We start from the raw sequence: 20,694 nt of genomic DNA on the forward strand, positions 1-20,694 counted from the left end.
AATGAAGATCATGGCATCTGGTCCCATCACTTCTTGGGAAATAGATGGGGAAACAGTGGAAACAGTGGCTGACTTTATTTTGGGGGGTTCCAAAATCACTGCAGATGGTGATTGCAGCCATGAAATTAAAAGACGCTTACTCCTTGGAAGGAAAGTTATGACCAACCTAGATAGCATATTCAAAAGCAGAGACCTTACTTTGCCAACAAAGGTCCGTCTAGTCAAGGCTATAGTTTTTCCAGTGGTCATGTATGGATGTGAAAGTTGGACTGTGAAGAAAGCTGAGCGCCAAAGAATTGATGCTTTTGAACTGTGGTGTTGGAGAAGACTCTTGAGAGTCCCTTGGACTGCAAGGAGATCCAACCAGTCCATTCTAAAGGAGATCAGTCCTGGGTGTTCTTTGGAAGGACTGATGCTAAAGCTGAAACTCCAATACTTTGGCCACCTCATGCGAAGAGTTGACTCACTGGAAAAGACTCTGATGCTGGGAGGGATTGGGGGCAGGAGAAGGGGACGACAGAGGATGAGATGGCTGGATGGCATCACTGACTCGATGGACATGAGTTTGAGTGAACTCTGGGAGTTGGTGATGGACAGGGAGGCCTGGCGTGCTGCAATTCATGGGGTCACAAAGAGTTGGACACGACTGAGTGACTGAACTGAACTGAACTCAACATTTGTTGAACACTTGACTTAGGCCAGGCAGTATCCTGAATGGGCTTTGAAAGTGTCAAGTTATTTTATCCTCACAACAATCAGATGAAGTGGTATTGTAATTATTGCTGTTTTACAGATGAGGAAACCAAGCCCAGAGAATTAAGAAATGTGTCCAGGTTCACATAGTAAGTGGTAGAGTTAAGAATTGAATCCAGGTAGCATTGTATCAGAAGCTATATTTGTAACCTCCGTCCTATATCAACTGCATACTTACTTTTGCTTCTTTAATTTCTTTTCTTTGAATTTCTTTTTAAAAATGTATTTTCTTTGAGAACAGTAGTGGCAAGGTTTCCCTAATCAGCAGTAACCTGCCCTTCAGAAGTTGTAGTTAATATCTGGATGCTCTCAGTGAGGCTTCCCTGATAGCTCCGTTGGTAAAGAAACTGCCTGTAATGCAGGAGACCTTGGTTCAATTCCTGGGTTGGGAAGATCCACTGGAAAAAGGATAGGCTGCCCACTCCAGTATTCGTAGGCTTCCCTTGTGGTTCAGCTGGTAAAGAATCCGCCTGCAATGTGGGAGACCTGGGTTCAATCCCTGGGTTGGGAAGATCCCCCGGAGAAGGGAAAAGCTACCCACTCTAGTATTCTGGCCTGGCCTCTGGAATTCCATGGACTGTATAGTCCAGGGGATTGCAGAGTCAGACACAACTGAGCCACTTGTACGTGCACTTTCTTGTTCTCAGTGAGGCATGCTAGGGAGCAAATATAACTCATGGAGTGATTCCCCACAGCTGTGCCCTGCCCAGTCTCTGGGGCTCTTCACTCTTACACTGAAATGGACTTGCCTGTAATTAACCATTTTTCTACCTAGAGTTAAAACATTTGCTATTGGGCTTCCCTGGTAGCTCAGCTGGGAAAGAATCAGCCGGCAATGCAGGAGACCCCTGGGTTAGGAAGGTCCCCTGAAGAAGAGATAGGCTACCCACTCCAGTGTTCTTGCCTGGAGAATTCCATGGACAGAGGAGGACACAGGTCACAAAGAGCAGGACACAACTGAGGGGCTTTCACTTTCATACTCCCAGGAGCCAGCTCTCTGTCGTGTCCCTCCATTCCTGCATCTTTGGTCTGCCCCAAGAGCTTGCTCCCCCAGGAGGTCTGTTGAGTCTGTGGATATGTACTGTTGCGTGTCTTATCGTTGTCCATGGGAAACACAAAATTCCTTTATTTATTTATTTTATTTTAAATCGTATTTACATTGCCAATTATTGTATTTTAAATGACAGATTTTAAACCTTCCTATCCCTTGAGCCATATTTTAGGTTCTTCTGCGAAGGGGAAGATCCTACCTGTCTTGTTCAGTGTTCTTTGCCTAATACCTGGAACAGTCCTACTCCAAGTGTGTGTTTAAAAAGTACCTGTAAGATGAATGAATTGTTTTTGCTCAATATTTATATCTCAAAGAGTGCTATCGTGCTTTTGAAAGTTCTTGTCATTCCTGTTTAAGTCTCTATTGTTCAGAACCAGACCAGAATATCAGCTTCTTTATTCTTAGCCTGAGAAATGAAACTGTCATCAATTAAATTAGGTCATATGATCAGTTTCTCCTTGGATTGAACAGAATGAAACATTGACCAGAAAGAGACTGCCAGGAGATATGGAGCTAGTGTTAGGTTTGAAATTGGTATTAAGAAAGCTTCATCCTTGTTGTTTCTCTAGTTGGATGTCTGCGTTGTAGTCCTACAGGTTTGTGACCTGATACCTCACCCTAGTACCTTCTGTTCATCCTCAAGTTTATGTAGTCTACCTTAGTGCGTATCATCTTGCCTTATTATGATAGGAGCTAACCTTTATCTTAAAGATACTGATGGAAGCATTCTCCCCAAAGGATTTAGTTTGTTTATAGAAATATTTTTTTTAACAACCAAGTATGACTTACATATGCTCTGTGTTTAAAAAGTTTTTAAATCTTGCTACTGTATATAGTAGTATTTAGCACAGTGTCCAGTAATTGCTTTTTATTCCCACTTACTCCCTCTGCCTTAGAGAGTGCTCAATAAATAATGACTCAGTGAATAATAGTTGCCATTATTATTATTAGAGAAAAGCCATATAAATTTGCAGTTTACCAGAAGAGAATATGACTTAGCAGCACAAAAAGAAGAAATTGGTATCTTCTCTGCCATTCCTTTGGATGACTTACAAAATTTCAGTGGTATTGATTAATTATCTCATCTTCCACTGTGCCTGCATGCAAAATAAGGATGACCTCTTTCTCTGGAAGCTTCATGACTTCACAAAAACTAAGATGCGTTGAGTCATTTGCAGAATAAATGTGAAGGGTAAGCCATGCTTACTCAGTTCTTTAGACTATTGACCTAGCCATAGACTTAGCGCTGAGATCATAATTTTTGCCCTTTTTCTTGAAGAGAAAAATAACTCTCAGAGTTGCTGGCCAAGGTAGGAAAATTAAAGAGGGAAATCATGGCTCTGAAGAATGAGCATCCTTATAGCAAGATTAGTGATGGCAATAATAAAGCAGCTCTACCCCAGAAGAAGCAAAAGTGTGCATGTCCAATAATCTTATCTGTGCCATAATGTATCGTGTATGGGTCTGGCCAAAGTCACTTTCTGAGCTAACAAGGCCATTTTTTATTTGAAGTATGAATACAGTGTTGGGGCTGGGATACACTTTAGGACTGAGCCTCCTGTTTTCACAACTCATAGCTGAGTCGCCCTCTGCTGAAACAAGCTGCCTCACCCAACATTATGCTACCTCCCTGGGGACAATCTACATCCATTAGGAGGCTCAGAGGCTTGGCCTCTTGCCTCGATTTGATACAGCTCTAAAGGACCACCCTTCTGTTGCAGAGAGGCCTCTGTTGCAAATATATCACAGATGAACCTTTCCTTCTGCCCACTTCTGCCTCCATCATCCCACACAGATGTTGTTCCTGAGGGTTCTTTCCAGTAAACATGCACACGATTTTTGGAGTCTCAGAATCTGTTTCCTAGGAAACCTTGACATACAACATATACTCTGTCTACATTCCAAGGAACAATTATTATGACTATTTCCAATTTTATGAATGTCATCAATTTTATGGTGATCACCAAACTCCCATAAGCTAGTGAATTTTCCCATTGACATTTGCCATACCATGTGATATGTACCTTCTTCTTCAAATGAAAGTAGTTTAAACGACCTCAAAACAGAGGAAATGCCCTGAGGGATCAGTATTTGTCATAGTTCCAATGTTATACCCCATAATCATTTCCAAAACAAAGGGAAAAGGTAGCAACCCATGACTAGCCTCTGACCATCCAGTCAGGGTTCAGACTGTGACTGCAGAGATTATATTTGTCTCCTGGAGCTGCCATAAGAAATTACCAGAGACGGGGTGACTTCAGACAACAGGAATGCTTCCTCTCATGGCTGTGGAGGCCAGAAGTCTGAAATTAAGCTTTTGACAGAGTTGATTCCTTAAGGAGGCCCTGAGGGAGAATTTGTTCCCTGCCTTTCTCCTGGTTTTTTTGGTGGTTACTGACAAGCCTTGGTATTTCTTGGCTTGTAATACATCACCCCAATCTCTGCCACTGGGTCCACATGGAGTTTTCTTCTCTATGTAGCCTCGATAAGGCCTCTTCTTTTTTTTTTTATGGACACTAGGTCCATCCTAATCCAGCATGACTTCGTCTTAACTTATTACATGTACAAAGGCCCTATTTCCAAATAAAGTCACATTCTGTAGCTTCCCAGGTGGCTCAATGGTAAAGAACTCACCTGCCAATGGAGGGTACACAAGAGGCACAAGTTCAGTCCCTGGGTTTGGAAGGTTTCCTGCAGTAGGAGATGACAACCTGTCCCCCTATTGTTACCTGGAAAATCCCGTGGACAGAAGAGCCTGATGGGCCACATTCCATGGGGTGCACAGACTGATCACGCACACACACATATACACTGAGGTTCTGGGCAGGCACGGAATTTGAGAGAAGATACTCTTCAGGCCACTGCAAAGACCAAGTGCGGATGGAGACAAGATTGGCCTCTTTGATGGTACGATTATTTGTGCTGTGAGTGTTTTAATTAGCCTGCTCTTCGTTTTGAAGAGAATACAGTGAGACAGTTGTGTGCAGTGGGCCACACCCAGTGACAGAAGGCTTCTCAAAGGCTTCATCAATTAGATAATTAGGAAGACCAACAGGGAATTGGTAAAGCAGCATGAGTAAAGCCAGAAGAAGGATCATTACACAGACTCTGACCATTAACTTTTAGTTACACTGAGAAAGGAGCTTTGAGGGGGAGGAAGTAGATTTGAAGAGAGATTTTATTCACTTTTACATACTTCATTTTCCAAAGCAAGGTCTGATGAGGTTGTTGAGTTCAGACAATCAAAGCCAAAAGAATGCAGATATATTTAGTATGGTCCCACAAGGAGTCCATATATCTCAGGTCGTAGATGGAGCTGCAGGCCTATCCTGTGAGTTCCAGAGAGCCCGGGAAAGACCGAGATGCCTCCATGAGGACCCCATGGTCTTGCTAAAAGCATCTTTTGCCCGTTATCCACTTTCCTCTCATTTTTCCCCTCAGCCCTCTTGATTATAAAATTAAGGAAGTTTTAATCCAGCAAATAATGGTGGGTAAAGAAGTTTCCCAGACTACACAGACATATAAAAGCACACTTAGGAATCATTTCTACATATGTCCATCGTAAGATAGCTTTCTTTTTGCTGTTTAAGAAAGGTTTCAGGGAATCTTTATCTTTTGTGTGTTCTTTTTCCCTCTGAATTTTTCACCACTTGCCTCAATGAATTATCATCTTCTCTAAAAAAACCTGGAGCTTGGTCCCACCTTTAATGAACAGATATCTATAACACTGATCCCATACTTGGAACCAAGTTTGACCCAATGAAAGTCTCAGGAGGAAACGATTAAAAAAAAAAAAAAAAGATCTGTATAACAAAGCTCCCTTACTGCACTACCGGGGCTTCCCAGATGCTCCGGTGGTAAAGGATCTAGCTGCCAGTGCAGGAGATGCAAGAGATGTGGGTTCAATCCCGAGTCAGGAAGGTCCCCTGGAGAAGGAAATGGCAACCCAATCCAGTATTCTTGCCTGGAGAATCCCATGGACAGAGGAGCCAAAGAGCCGGACATGACTGAAGCAACCTAGCACGCATGTACACACTGCCCTGCCATGTATTGCTGAAACAAAGGGGAAGGGAAGGATTAAGGTGGAACCAGATAAAAATGGCAGATATTCGATTGGTTTTGATGAACAAAAGTTACATCTCAAGTGATTTGACTTAATATAAAAATTTAAACATCTAGTGTTTTGTTGGGCACTGTGCTAAAAGCCCTTATTCATATATTATCTTTTATAAGCCTCAAAGTAACCTTACAGGATTGATGTTTATAAATTCTAATTTCTGTTGACGAAGCTGAGGCAAAGTTAAATAATTTGCCCAAGGTCCCATAAGATTTGGATTCAAGCCTGTTTCGTATTTGGTAGTCATTTGGGCCTGAAGAAATCTTTCAAGAGTTTATGATAAGATTATTCCCAAACACTGTTGTCAAAATTCTCAAAATTAGAAAGACTACTGTGCCCGCAAACTTCAAGTGACATGGGAGGATTTTTACAAACTGTCAAGATGTCTGGGATCTTTGGGATTGGTGATGTGTAGTCAGTGCTTTGAAAGGTGCTGACAGGTCCCAGCACATGGATAGCAGCAGGTAGAAAGATGTTGGGGAGGATGAGAAAACCCCTTGAGAAGAAGATCACTTTAATTTTCACGTTATCGATGGGTTTTATAGAAAAGTGGCCATGTTACTCACTAGCAGCTGTGCAGTCTTTAGGCTGCCTTTATATAAATATAAGGGGACAAATAAACAGCAAGCTCTGCATTAGTCGCTTGGAGCCTGGTGGGCTGCCGTCTCTGGGATCGCACAGAGTTGGACATGACTGATGCGACTTAGCAGCAGCAGCAGCAGAAAGAAAAGAAACTCCTAGGGCTATAACTCTAATGTGCCTGTGTACGTGTGTGCTAAGTCACTTCAGTCACGTCCTACTCTTTACGACCCTATAGACTGTAGCCTGCCAGGCTCCTCTGTCCATGAGATTCTCCAGCCAGGAACACAGGAGTGGCTTGCCGTGCCCTGCTCCAGGGGATCTTCCCAACCCAGTGACTGAACCCACGTCTCTTATGTCTCCTGCATTGGCAGGCATGTTCTTTAGCACAAGTCTCACTTGGGAAGCCCTATAATGGACATATTCAAATGATTTTAGTTTCAAACGCACAACATTGATTTAATATGTTTTATAAATTATATTCCATTTAAAGTTATAAAATAGTGGTGGTATTTCCCTGTGCTGTACAGTAAGTCCTTGTCTGACTTATTTCACTAAGCCTAATATCTTCTACTTCTATCCATGTTGTTGCAAATGGCAGAATTTATTCTTTATTATGGCTAAGTAATATTCCACTGTTGTGTATGCGTGTGTTTATAGGTACATATTATATAAATATCACATCTTCTTTATCTCTTCATCTGTTGGTGGATACTTAGTTTGCTTCCATATGTTGGCTATTGTAAATTACACTGCTATGAAATATTGGGGTGCATGTATCTTTTCAGTGTAGTGTTTTTGCCTTGTTCAAATATACCCAACTGTGGAATTGCTGGGGGCTTCCCTGGTAATTCAGCTGGTAAAGAATTGCTGGATCATATAATAGTTTTATTTTTAACTTTTTGAACAATCTTCATGCTGTTTTCCATAGTGGCTGCACCAATTTACAATTCTACTGACAGTGTGCTATGGTTCCCTTTCACCACATTCTTGCCAACATTTGTTATTTGTAGACTTTCTGATGATAGCTATTTTGACAGGTGTGAAGTGATAGCTCATCGTGGCTTTGATTTGCATTTCTCTGACGTTTAGCACTGAGCATTTTTGTTTATATATATGCCTACTGGCCATCTGTATATCTTCTTTGAAGAAATTTCTATTCAAGTCTTCTGATTGTTTTTTATATTGAGTTGTATGAGATATTTATATATATTTTGGACATTAACCCCAATTTGTTTATTGTTTAGGTGCTAAGTCCTATCCAGCCGTTTGTGACCCCATGGAATACAGCACACCAGGCTTCCCTGTCTATCGCCGATTATAGCATATTACAGTCTGGTTGAGAAGCAGAGAAATGTCCTTCGGTTCAGTTCAGTTCAGTTCAGTCACTCAGTTCTGTCTGACTCTTTGCGACCCCATGAACCGCAGCATGCCAAGCCTCCCTGTCCATCACCAACTCCTGGAGTTTACCCAAACTCATGTCCATTGAGTGGGTGATGCCATCCAACCCTTTCATCCTCTGTCATCCCCTTCTCCTCCTACTCTCAGTCTTTCCCAGCATCAGGGTATTTTCCAGTGAGTCTGCTCTTCGTATCCGTTGGCCAAAGTATTGGAGCTTCAGCATCACTGGTCATCATTTGCAAATATTTCCTCCCATTCAGTAGACTGTCTTTTCATTTTGTCAGTGGTTTCCTTTGCTGTGCAAAAGCTTTTAAGTTTAATTAGGTTTCATTTGTTTACTTTTGCTTCAGGAGGCAGATTCAAAAAAATACTGCTATGATTTATGTCAGAGGGTTCTACCTGTTCTCTTTCAGGAGATTTGTGATTTCGGGCCTTCAGTTCATTTAACGTACATATTCATACATATATTTGTAACTTCATGTATCCTCAATATTATGGAAATTTATACTCATAATACTGACCATGGGACAAGGAGATAATGTTAAATTCCCTACAATATATTATAGTCTGGTTGAGAAGCAGAGAAATAGATGTTTATTTTAAGAGACTTCACTCTTACTAAAAACACACAAAAAAAATCCCTAAAATAGCAAAGTCTTTATAGGGCTAATGTCCAACATTTTGGAAAAAATCTGTCATCCAGAATGACTCATTCCCTTAGAGATTTAGGTAGGTTTTGCTGTATTTTAATTACATATATGTTTTCATAACCAATCAGGTAAGATCTTTCATTCAGAATTTTGTCCATGCTTTCCTTACTTATAATAGGCTGTGATTGGTATAATAATCATCATACCAGAAAGTCATTTATTATGCTGGATCTATTAACATTTGATTCCTCATTAAGAATATTGCTGTGTCTGCACTTTTCTTTTTTCTGCTGACGGCTAGTTTTTGCAGAGCTTCTTGATTTAGCCTTATGATTGAAGTTTCAGAAAAAAATGTTTTAATGTTCACATGGTATGTATCACAGATGTGAACAATAGTTTAATTAATTGATATCACAGATGTGAACAATAGTTTAATAAGCACCGTGAGTTCCTGAGAAAGAAAAGTTTGTGGGTGTCCATTGGGGACGATTTGCAGCAGGTCTTGGTGGAGGCTGCATAGAGGCCCACTGAGTTCTGCACTTGTCAGTTTCCATCTGAGCATCTAGGTATAACTTTGTAAGCAGGTGTTGATAATCTCAGTCTTGACCAGGAAGGATGTGAAGGGGCTGATGAGAGTCTTGTTTCACAGAGGACCCTGACCTCCTCTTGTCCTGATCTACTCAGCACTTCTGAGGCTGGACCCACTGTGAATTTCTAGTCATTTCCCAAACAAGTTACGTGCCTTTATGCTTCTGCATTCATGCTTTTCCTTCTGTCAGAATGCCCCGTCCTTCATAGTCATCCTCTGCAAAGCCCAGTCCTTCCCCAGAGAATTACTCAAATCCTCCTTCTGCCTCCACCCCTACCCCCATAACTCTGTGCATGCATTTAGCTCTGACATAGTGTTAGAGGCCCCCTGTCCCATTGTCCGGAAGAAAGCTTTGCCAGGGCAGGCACCGTGCCTGTGTCATGCTGTATCCCCATGTGCCAGCAGGGGGCCTAACACATTTACCTTTTGTTTTGTTTTGTTTTCCTCACTGTGAAGCATATAGGCTCCTAGCTCCCTGACCAGGGATTGAACTGCATTGGGAGTGCAGAGTCTTAACGCCTGGACCACGAGGGAAGTCCCACACACTTACCTTTTAAATTGAATTGAGTTATCGGCTGCATGACCAAGGTCACATCTTGCATTTATGACATAATGTGTTTTGGAAAGGATCAAAACAGAGATACCAAGATTCTGCTGATTTATATCTATCTGCCGTAGACTAAGCTTCAGTCATGTCTGACTCTTTGCAACCCCATGGACTGTAACCCGCCAGGCTCCTCTGTCCATGGGATTCTCCAGACAAGAATACTGGAGCGGGTTGCCATTTCCTCCTCCAGGGGATCTTCCCAACCCAGGGATCGAACCCACGTCTGTTATTTCTCCTGCCTTGGCAGGCAAGTTCTTTACCACTGAGCCACCTGGGAAGCCCCATGCAGAAGGATAGTTAGCTCTGTTTTATAGCTGAGAGGCTTGAGGTACAGAGGTTCGGTGATGAACCCAGGCAGTGGTTGCTAATGGTTGTTCTCTTAACCACTACATTATACTTCCTCTCAGTGGTTACAACAGGAAAAATAACTTACTCCTAATTACTGAGACAGAGTAGAGTGAGAAGGTGCCAGAATGGCCTGAAATGCCCTGGGATGGCTTCTTGCAGACTGAGAGTTTTGAGCTGAATCATGTGCAAATAGTAGATGTTGGCAAGTAATCTGGGAAGATGAAATGGCCTGAACAAGAGCACAGGGTGGGCTGAAGCAAGATGGGAAGCCAGTTGATTTGACAGACACATTTGTCTCATACTTAGCAGCACTTTCTGAGGTCAGAAAGGATGGTCCTAGTTTTGAAATTAATACATGAAGTATATTGGTGAGGTCGCTTTTTTGCACAGAGCTATGGAGAAAAGTACAGGTTGTAAAAAATCTAATAATGGCAATTATTTAATAGATAATCTATTTCAAGTTTTTGAAAAATACTACCGGGAATCAACTTTTAAAGATAATCTGTTCAAAATCACCCCCTGTTAACATGCCTGTGTATTGACCAACTCAGGGGCAAAGCATGATTATATCATATCTGAAAAAGAGATAATATCTTCATTTTGGCGGACCTAAATACCTGTGAAAAATCAAGTGGCAAAATAACTGCTGTCAGAATCTAGCCTATTCACTCCCCAAATCAGTGCCACACAATTAAAATAGCAGTAAAACTCAGTTAAACTCTCTATTTTACCATAGATATAAACCTTAAAATGTGTGTATATAAGTATGTGTGTGCATATGTGTGTGTAGTGAGATTATGAACAGAGGTTGAACATAGAGACATTTTAACAAAGGACAAAATATTTCCTACGATATGAAAATTAAGCTTATGATAGGAATACCTTTGGAACTCCGTGAACAGCATACTGATTCTGTGAATTATATTTTATTCCTTCACCTATTCCCACGTGTAATACCTTATTCTCTTTGAATTTTCTTCTAATGCAGTTTAACCCTGGTTTTGAGAGTGTCCATCAGCTTAATTTCTTTTATTAATATGAATTATTCTTCTAGCAAGTAAAGCGAGCTAATGGGTTTTTTCCTTTATCATTTCATGCAAGTGGTAAATAAGGACAGAATATGATTTTTACTTTTGGTTTTCTCTCAAGTCTAAACAACAAAATTGGAGAATCTGTTTCTGAGATCTGGAATCTTGGCGTTTGTTGATCCTATAGAATCAACATAGTTGATCAGTTGTGAGCCAGACCGTCAGCCTGACTTAAATCTATGTTCAGTAAATTAATTCTATTTTACTAATGTGACTAAAAGCTAAATTTTATATCAATATAAATACTCATTAAACTGCAAATACCAACTTGTGCAAGCTGTTGAGAAAGACTCATTTTTATTTATAAATGGATTTGGATAAGAATAGCATTAAAAGTGTTCTAATAGGGAAATGTTAGAGTGATTAATGTGCAGTTGTTTGCATTTTTAATATTTCACTCATATATCAGATTAGTATTTGTGCATACTGTCAGACTTTATTCTGTCCTTGTCAAAACACTTATTACCACTGACAGGTATAACATATCCACATTAATCCTTAATTCCTTGATTCAATTTTCTAATTGCTTTTCTGGCATGCGATGGTGGCCATTTAGTAATATATGATGTATTCATCATATGTATAATAATGTGCTTTAAAAATTAGATGTGTCATTGAAGTACCTGAACAGGAGAAAATATTACTAAAGATTGGACATTTCAAATTTCACTGTACTTAGAGTAAGTGTTAGATATTGTTATGTCACACATTCTGAAGGTTGACCATAAATCATAGTCACAGAATATTAAAGAGACCCTAAAATCATCCAGCCTACTTGTTCATTTTCCACTTGGGAAAATTGGATTCAGTAATATGCCCAGGATCACACAACTAAATACTGACAGAACTGGTTCTAGAACTCAAGTGTTCTGAGCTCTGCTCAGAAATGGGGCAGAGACACACATATAATTTTTATATATGATATCTTAAGTTGATTCCTCCTATTAATAGTCAAGCTGAGAGAATGAGAGACTTCTTGACTTCTTAAGCTATGTTTTTTAACAGTATCATACAGTGGTGAAGAGTCAAGATACTATAATTAAACAGACCTGGGTTCCAATCCTCTGTCACCCTGAGAATGCTGTCTGACTTCTCTGAATTTCAACTCATTCATCTGTATAAAATAGAAAATAAGACAATAATCAAATATAGTGCTTAGCACAGCTCTTGGCTCCTGGTAAGTACTCAGTAAACGTTAGCTAATATTCTTTTTCAGTGTTTTATTTTATCCCAATAGTATTTCATGATTTGGATAGAAACTGAGTCATGCCCATCAGTTATCTCACCATGTGATGATTCCATGTATTCTTTCATTTACTAATTCACTTGCTGCTAAGTCGCTTCAGTCGTGTCCGACTCTGTGCGACCCCATAGACGGCAGCCCACCAGGCTCCCCCGTCCCTGGGATTCTCCAGGCAAGAGCACTGGAGTGGGTTGCCATTTCCTTCTCCAATGCATGAAAGTGAAAAGTGAAAGGGAAGTCACTCAGTCGTGTCCAACTCTTCGCGACCCCATGGGCTGCAGCCCACCAGGCTCCTCCGTCCATGGGATTTCCCAGGCAAGAGTACTGGAGTGGGGTGCCATCACCTACCATGTGTAAAAATGCATTCCGTTAGATGCTGTGTGTGTGCTTAATCACTCAGTAATGTCCAACTCTTTGCGAGCCCATGGACTGTAGCCTGCCAGGCTCCTCTGTCCATGCAATTTCCCAGGCAAGAATACTGAAATGAGTGGCCATTTCCTACTTCAGAGAATCTTCCTGACCCAGGGATCTAACCTACATCTCCTGCATTGACAGGTGGATTCTTTACAACTGTGCCACTGGGAACCCTCCCCCCATTCCCCACTCCACCACCACCACCCCATTGGAGGTTTTAGGTAAGGCAAAAAAAAAAGTCTAACTTGATATCTGCCTTGGAAAAGCAGGAATCTAATAGAGATATACAACATGTACATCAATACCTATACTTTTACTAAAAGACTGGGAAAAGAATCTTACGATTGTTATAAGATTATAAATCTTATTTATCTTATAAATCTTCTAAGATTGGGATCAGTCTTTTACTATAAGATTGGAAAACAACTATCCCCAAAAGGTAACACAGGCACTGTGCTTACGCTTTTCAAAGAGAGGAAGTGAGTACAAGGTCAATAGACATGAATAAGAAACTGGACCTGCCCTCAAGGAGCTTGTTCGAGTGGGAAGACAGTACACTTGCTTAAGTGTCATTTGGAAAATGAAAAGGGCCATAACGATTAAAGAACTAAGGAGGGAGAGACTATATACCTCAGACCAGAGGAAAACTTCATGCATGAGTTGTCTCTGAGGGATGTATAATTTTAGGAAAGTTAGAGATCTATAGGAAGGATGGACAATAGGAATATTATGAATGAAGAAGGAACAGATTCTGGAAACCCTGGGTGCGAATATTGAAGAGTAAGCACTTACATTGACTAAAACATGGGGCTTATGCAGAATAAGAGATGAAGTTTGGTGAATGGGTAGACACAAGAGCCTGGCAACTCTGAAGTGACATCTTGAATTCCATTTTACATAGTGATGGCTCTCAGCCCACTTTAACACATAGACTTTTTTTTTGGCAGCAAAATTTTTGAGGGTGAATGTTTTAAATAAATCTTGTACTTTCCAGTTCACTGTGGTGCCCATTACTTTTAACTGTCTTACTCTACAGGTTAAGACAGTCAGGTTACCTATTACAGACAGTGTGTATAATGGTTAGGCATACAAGGTGAGATGATAGCTATATTTTTCCAAATCCTGGCTTGTTCACCTGTTAGGTCTGCAACCTTAGTTATGTTACATAAACTCTTCGAGCTTCAGTGTCAGAATTTATGAAATGGGAATAGCCCCTACCTCTTGGAATAGGATTAAACCCATGTAAACATTTGGCATAGCATAAGGCATATCGTAAGCACATAATAAAGGTGAGCTGTTCCTTGAAGTAATTTGAGTTGGCAAGCCCTGCTTTGGTAGTATTAAAAGTTTTGTTTTTGTTTTCTATTTTATTTTTTTAAAGAAGTATAGTTGATTTACAGTGTTTCAGGTGTACAGTAAAGTGATTCAGTTATATATGCGGGCATGCTCAGTCGTGTCTGACTCTTTACGACCCCATGGACTGTAGTCCGCCAGGTTCCTCTGTCGATGGGATTCTCCAGACAAGAATACTGGAGTGGGTAGCCACTTCCTACTCCATCAGCTACATATAATTCTCTCAAATCCTCAGCTTCTGGGGTTAGTTTCCAGTGATGGGCTTCAGTGTGATTTCTATAAGTCACCCACTTCCTCCTTCACTCACTCTTTGAGAAGCAAACACTGGAGGAAGGAGCAAGCAGCCAGCTTTTGCCCACTGAAGTCTTCTAAACACCCAGGGGTTCTTGTAGCAGCAGGTTTCCAGGAAGACCCCAGGTTCACAAGGTGGTTTCCATTTCAGAATATATTACTGGAAGTTTTAAGAACTGTAATCTTGAAAATGCTTATGATTTCAGAAGCTTCTCTGGTAACTTGCTGGTCTTTGATAGCTCAAAACAGAAAGAGTTTTAGAATTGCTCCAAAAAAAAAAAAAAGCAAGAACTTAAAGATATGAGTACAATAGTTTCAGAAGTAACTGCTGTGAACAAAACAAGTCTTTTGTAAAAGCTCCATGTGCTTAATAAACAAGGACTGCTAATTACATAACTGTCAGTGATGTTTTCTGGCACGGTCTAATGCCTGGTTCTTTCGGTACAACAAATATGAAAATGCCTAGAAGTAAATCACAGTTGCTGGGTGCTGTGGGCAAACAAACCCATGCCTTATCTCTTTCAAAGGCAGTCATGGAAAATGTATGATAAATTGCACAGTTCAGTGAACATGTTATGTCATTGTGAAATGATTTTGATGCATGGCTATGTATTTATTGCTAAACAACTGACAAACCTCAAGGTATCAGAAATATCATTCAGGGGGGTTTGCTATTTTCTGTTGCAAAACCCAAGTGCTATAAAGTGTTTTTCTTTTTTGTTTAAAATACTTTATTGAAAGTAATATTTGCCACAAACTCTTAGGAAATAATTTTTTAAATTATATGAATTCCTGCCAGAAGTGTCAAAGAGCTGTGCTAGTCACTAATGTTTTAAACATAATGAATAATCCATATTTTTGCTAATATCCTTTTATGAAAATATTATAGCTAAAAATAGAGAAAGTTGTAAGCCAATTTGATTTTAAAATAGGATTATAATCTTCTTTCATATAGCCTATCAATACAATGAAATTTCTGAATGTTTTCTGTGCAATAGCAGTAAAATTAAGAGTGAGAGAATTATTTTAAGGAAGATTCTACAGAAGTGGCCTCTGTGCAAATAATTACTTTCCCACGGTCAGGATATTTTATTACACTGTCTTTTATCTGTTGCTGACTCTCTGAAGTTTTAAAGTATTAAATAATTAAGCCATTTTCAATTTGAAATTTACAGGTTTTTTTGTTTTTTGTTTGTTTTATTTTTTTTACTAATTTTTCTCTCAGTTGGTGCTTTCAGTCTTGGTGTCTGATGTTTAAAACCTTTTCTTCTAGTGCTTAAAGCAGCAGAAATGTAGGCTGACAACACATAATATGCACAAGGCATATTGTAAGCACTTAATAAATGTTAGCTATTTATCAGCTGATGTAGTCTCAAATTGTTTCTTGTTTTTATAAATCTTGTAAACTGAGAAGCACTGTTTCCAGATGTTTTGTGTGTGTGTGTGTGTGTGTTATAATTGTGAAATCATTCTTAGTTTTATGACCAAGTGTTTAGCGTGGCTTTGGATATTTTGAGTAGTAGTGCTATTGAGTGCTTACGGCTTTCCTGGAGGCTCAGATGGTAAAGAATCCACCTGCAATGTTGGAGACCTGAATTCGAACCCTGGATCAGGAAGATCCCCTGGAGGAGGGAATGGCAACCCACTCCAGTATTCTTACTTGTGGAATTCCCTGGAGAGAGCCTGGCAGGCTACAGTCCATGAGGTTGCAAAGAGTCAGACACGACTGATTGAATAACACTTTCACTTTTTCACTTTCATTGAGTGCTTAAAACAAAATAGCAAAGAAACCCTTGCCTGATGGTGGAAATGATGAATTATTTCTTAGGTATATTAAAAGGGACTTGAGTATTTCTAATATATCACCATCATTTAAACATGAATTCATTCTGTCTTCTCTTAGTATATTTTAACCAATTGACCTTTACATATACTTTGCATTTATTAAATTAGGATAAATTTCAGGAGCCTAGAAACATGGTTCAAAACATTCATAGTATTTTTCTGTTATCCTTGGAATATGACAAGCCTATTCTCTAAATATTTGCATCATCAAAGAATATCTGTGTACTTATGCTGATTTTGGCTTAACATTTTCAAAAATAAGTCTGTTAAATTAAATATAAGCTTTAAAGGGGAAAACCATAGACATGTAACTTGATACAGGGATTGCAACATGGCTTACAGCATTTTCTTGGAAGAGTTTTATGCCCTTTTCTTCTATTACCATGACCACTTTCACCTTTATATCTAAAATTCCCAAAATATATCTGTATGAGGATAATTTTAAAACATGAGATTTATATCACTATAAAGGGGAAATCCTTTATAACCACATAAAACCATTGTCACCAGAAATTTCAGTCTAAGTTTTACATGAAAAGGGACATATTTTATCTTTAATGCCTCGTTAAACTTTCTGGAACTGGCAGTATTCTAAAATATTCTAGGTGGATGAATACATATGTCTGTGTTTCTTCTGAACAACTCAAATATCAGTTTAAAAGAAAAGACTAAACAAGGTATTTGTGCTAAAAACTGAAGCAGTGGTATTTTTTTCTTCTATTTAATTTTGCCTTTATGTATAGATGTTACTTTGATAAGTCAACCATGTCTTACCTGCACTTTTAAAGTGAAATAGCTAAGACTAAACAAATCATTTATTCTAAAAATTAAAGTAGTGGTACTTTTTCTTCTATTTAATTTTGCCTTTATGTGTAGATGTTTCTTTGATAAGTCAAGCATGTCCCACCTGCACATGGAAATAGCCAAAATCAGCATTCCTCAGGTAAAATGACATTCCTGTTGTTTCAAAGGTGGCATTGTACTTAAACTTAAATTCTGTATGTGCTTTTGTTCATACGTATGTGCATGGATTGTATGTGTTCACACGTGCACTTACACATGTGTTTATGTTTATGTGTGTGGGTGCATGAATTTTCCTACATTCATAATATGATAAACTGCATTGTGTTGCAAAGAACATCGACTCAGGAGACAGCCTACCTGTGTTTAAATCTCAGCCCTGCTACTTTCTGGTTGTGTAAATTTAAGCAAGTTTTTTAAATCTCTTGCTTCAGTGTTCTTATCTTATCCAGTTGTAAGATTTAAATAAATTACTATATAGAGAGTACTTCGAACACCTAATCCATAGTAAGTACTTAATAAAGGACTAGCATCATATGTAATCATTTTCATGTGTTCTTTTATTTTATATCTAAAGTTATAGCATATTAAAAAGCAGAGACATTACTTTGCCAACAAAGGTCCATCTAGTCAAAGCTATGGTTTTTCTAGTAGTCATGTATGGATGTGAGAGTTGGACTATAAAGAAAGCTGAGTGCCAAAGAATTGATGCTTTTGAACTTTGATGTTGGAGAAGACTCTTGAGAGTCCCTTGGACTGCAATGAGATACAACCAGTCCATTCTAAAGGAAATCTTTCCTGAACATTCATTGGAAGGACTGATGCTGAAGCTGAAACTCCAATACTTTGGCCACCTGATATGAAGAACTGACTCATTGGAAAAGACCCTGATGCTGGGAAAGATTGAAGGCGAGAGGAGAAGGGGACAACAGAGGATGAGATGTTTGGATGGCATCACTGACTCAATGGACAAGAGTTTGAGTAAACTCCAGGAGTTGGTGATGGACAAGGAGGCCTGGCGTATTGCAGTCCATGGGGTTGCAAAGAATGAATGACTGAACTGAACTGAAAGTTATATTATTTAATACAAATGCATTGGTGGGGACCTCCCTGGTGGTCTAGTGGTTTACAATCCACCTGCCAATGCAGGGGACATGCATTTCATCCCTGATCCAGGAAGATTCCACTTACCATGGGGCAGCACTGGCTTAGTGATGCCAGCAATGAGAAGCTACCACAATGAGAAGCCTTCACACTACAACTAGAGTAGCCCCTGCTTGCCACAACTAGAGGAAGCCCATGAGCAGCAACAAAGACCCAGGGTAGCCCAAATTACAGTTAATTAATTAATTAAAAAATATATTGATGGGTGGTTATTACATATGTATTTCACTGAAATGATATTAAAGATGTGTCTTGCTCTATGTCAATTATGTCTCAATAAAACTGGGAAAATATTTTTAAAGATACAATATTTTGGATTGTGATCATTTGATTAGATAAACTGTTTTATCATTGGTGAGAAGAAGCAATTGTGAAAAAGCAACAGAAGTTACACAACTTTGTAGCTCACAGACTACATATCAAATATCAGATATATTGAAATACATTTATTTATTTAGATGTAAGCCTGTTGACCTCTATAGTGTGCCAGGATTTAGTGTTAAACGACACAAGGTACTATGTGATCCAGTAATCATGCTCCTTAATATTTACCCACAGGGGTTGAGAATTTATGTCCACACAAAAGCTTGTTCATGGGTGTTTTGGGCAGCTTTATTCATCATTGCCAAAGTTTGGAAGCGATCAAGATGTCCTTCAGTAGTTGAATAGATAAATAAAGTATAATACATCAAGACAATGGGATATTATGAAGCACTAAACAGTGAAAAGACACAGACAAACATTAAATGTGTATTTTTAAGTGAAATAAGTCAATATGAAACAGCTAAATACTGTATGATTTCAACTATGTGATATGACATTTTGGAAAAGGCAAACCTACGGAGACAATAAAAAGATCAGTAATTTCCTGGAGTTGCAGTGAGAGCACAAAGGATTTTAAGGGCAGTTAAACTTCTTTATGGGCTTCCCTCGTGGCTCAGCAGTAAAGAATCTGCCTGCAGTGCAGGAGACACAGGTTTGATCCCTGGGTTGGGAAGATCCCCTGGAGGAGGGCATGGCACCCCACTCAAGCAAGTGTTCTTACCTGATGAATTCCACAGACAGAGGAGCCTAATGGGCTACAGTCAGACAAGAGTCGGACAAGATTCAGACAAGCCTAATGGGCTACAGTCGGACAAGAGTCGGACAAGCCTAATGGGCTACAGTCGGGCAAAGAGTCGGACAAGACTGAAGCAACTGAGCACACAAAACTATTCTATATGATACTGTAGTGATGAATATATGTCATTGTATGTCTGTCCAAGCCCATGGAATATACAACACCAAGAGTGAACTCTAATGTAAACTGTGGACTCTGGTTGCTAGGGATGTGTCATTCTAGGTTCATCAGTTTTTACAAATGTGCTACTCTAGTGGGGATGTTAATAATCAGGGAGGCTGTGCATGGGGGCAGTGGGTTTATGGAAAATATCTATCGTTCAGTTCAGTTCAGTTGCTCAGTCGTGTCCAGCTCTTTGTGACCACATGAATTGCAGCATGCCAGGCCTCCTGGTCCATCACCAACTCCCGGAGTCCACCCAAACCCATGTCCATTGCGTTGGTGATGCCATCCAACCACCTCATCCTCTGCCGTCCCCTTCTCCTCCTGTCCTCAATCTTTCCCAGCATCAGGGTCTTTTCAAATGAGTCAGCTCTCCACATCAGCTGGCCAAAGTATTGGAGTTTCAGTTTCAACATCACTCCCTCCAATAAACATCCAGGACTAATCTCCTTTAGGATGGACTGGTTGGATCTCCTTGCAGTCCAAGGGAGTCTCAAGAGTCTTCACCAACACCACAGTTCAAAAGCATCAATTCTTCGGCACTCAGCTTTCATTATAGTCCAACTCTCACATCCATACATGACTCCTGGAAAAACCACAGCCTTGACTAGACAGATCTTTGTTGGCAAAGTAATGTCTCTGCTTTTTAATATACTGTCTAGGTTGGTCATAACTTTCCTTCCAAGGAGCAAGCATCTTTTAATTTCATGGCTGCAATCACCATCTGCAGTGATTTTGGAGCCCAGAAAAAGAAAGTCAGCCACTGTTTCCACTGTTTCCCCATCTATTTGCCATGAAGTGATGGGACCGGATGCCATGATCTTAGTTTTCTGAATGTTGAGCTTTAAGCCAACTTTTTCACTCTCCTCTTTCACTTTCATCAAGAGGCTTTTTAGTTCCTCTTCACTTTCTGCCATAAGGGTGGTGTCATCTGCATATCTGAGGTTATTGATATTTCTCCTGGCAGTCTTGATTCCAGCTTGTGCTTCCTCCAGCCCAGCATTTCTCATGAAATATATATACTCTGCATATAAGTTAAATAATATAGATATATATAAAAATAATAGATAAATAATATAGATAGAAAATATCTATAGCTTCCTCTTAATTTTCTGTAA

The 20,694-nt window shown here is 39.6% G+C and overlaps 1 protein-coding gene across 1 annotated transcript in view; it reads left to right on the forward strand.

Moving 5' to 3' along the window:
* ATRNL1 (attractin like 1) overlaps positions 1-20,694 on the forward strand; it is a 794,298-nt gene that overhangs the window by 644,053 nt on the left and 129,551 nt on the right. The window lies entirely within an intron of this gene.

The sequence above is a fragment of the Oryx dammah genome, unplaced genomic scaffold (genome assembly GCF_014754425.2).
Source record: "Oryx dammah isolate SB20612 unplaced genomic scaffold, SCBI_Odam_1.1 HiC_scaffold_14, whole genome shotgun sequence".
Taxonomy (NCBI): Eukaryota; Metazoa; Chordata; class Mammalia; order Artiodactyla; family Bovidae; genus Oryx; species Oryx dammah.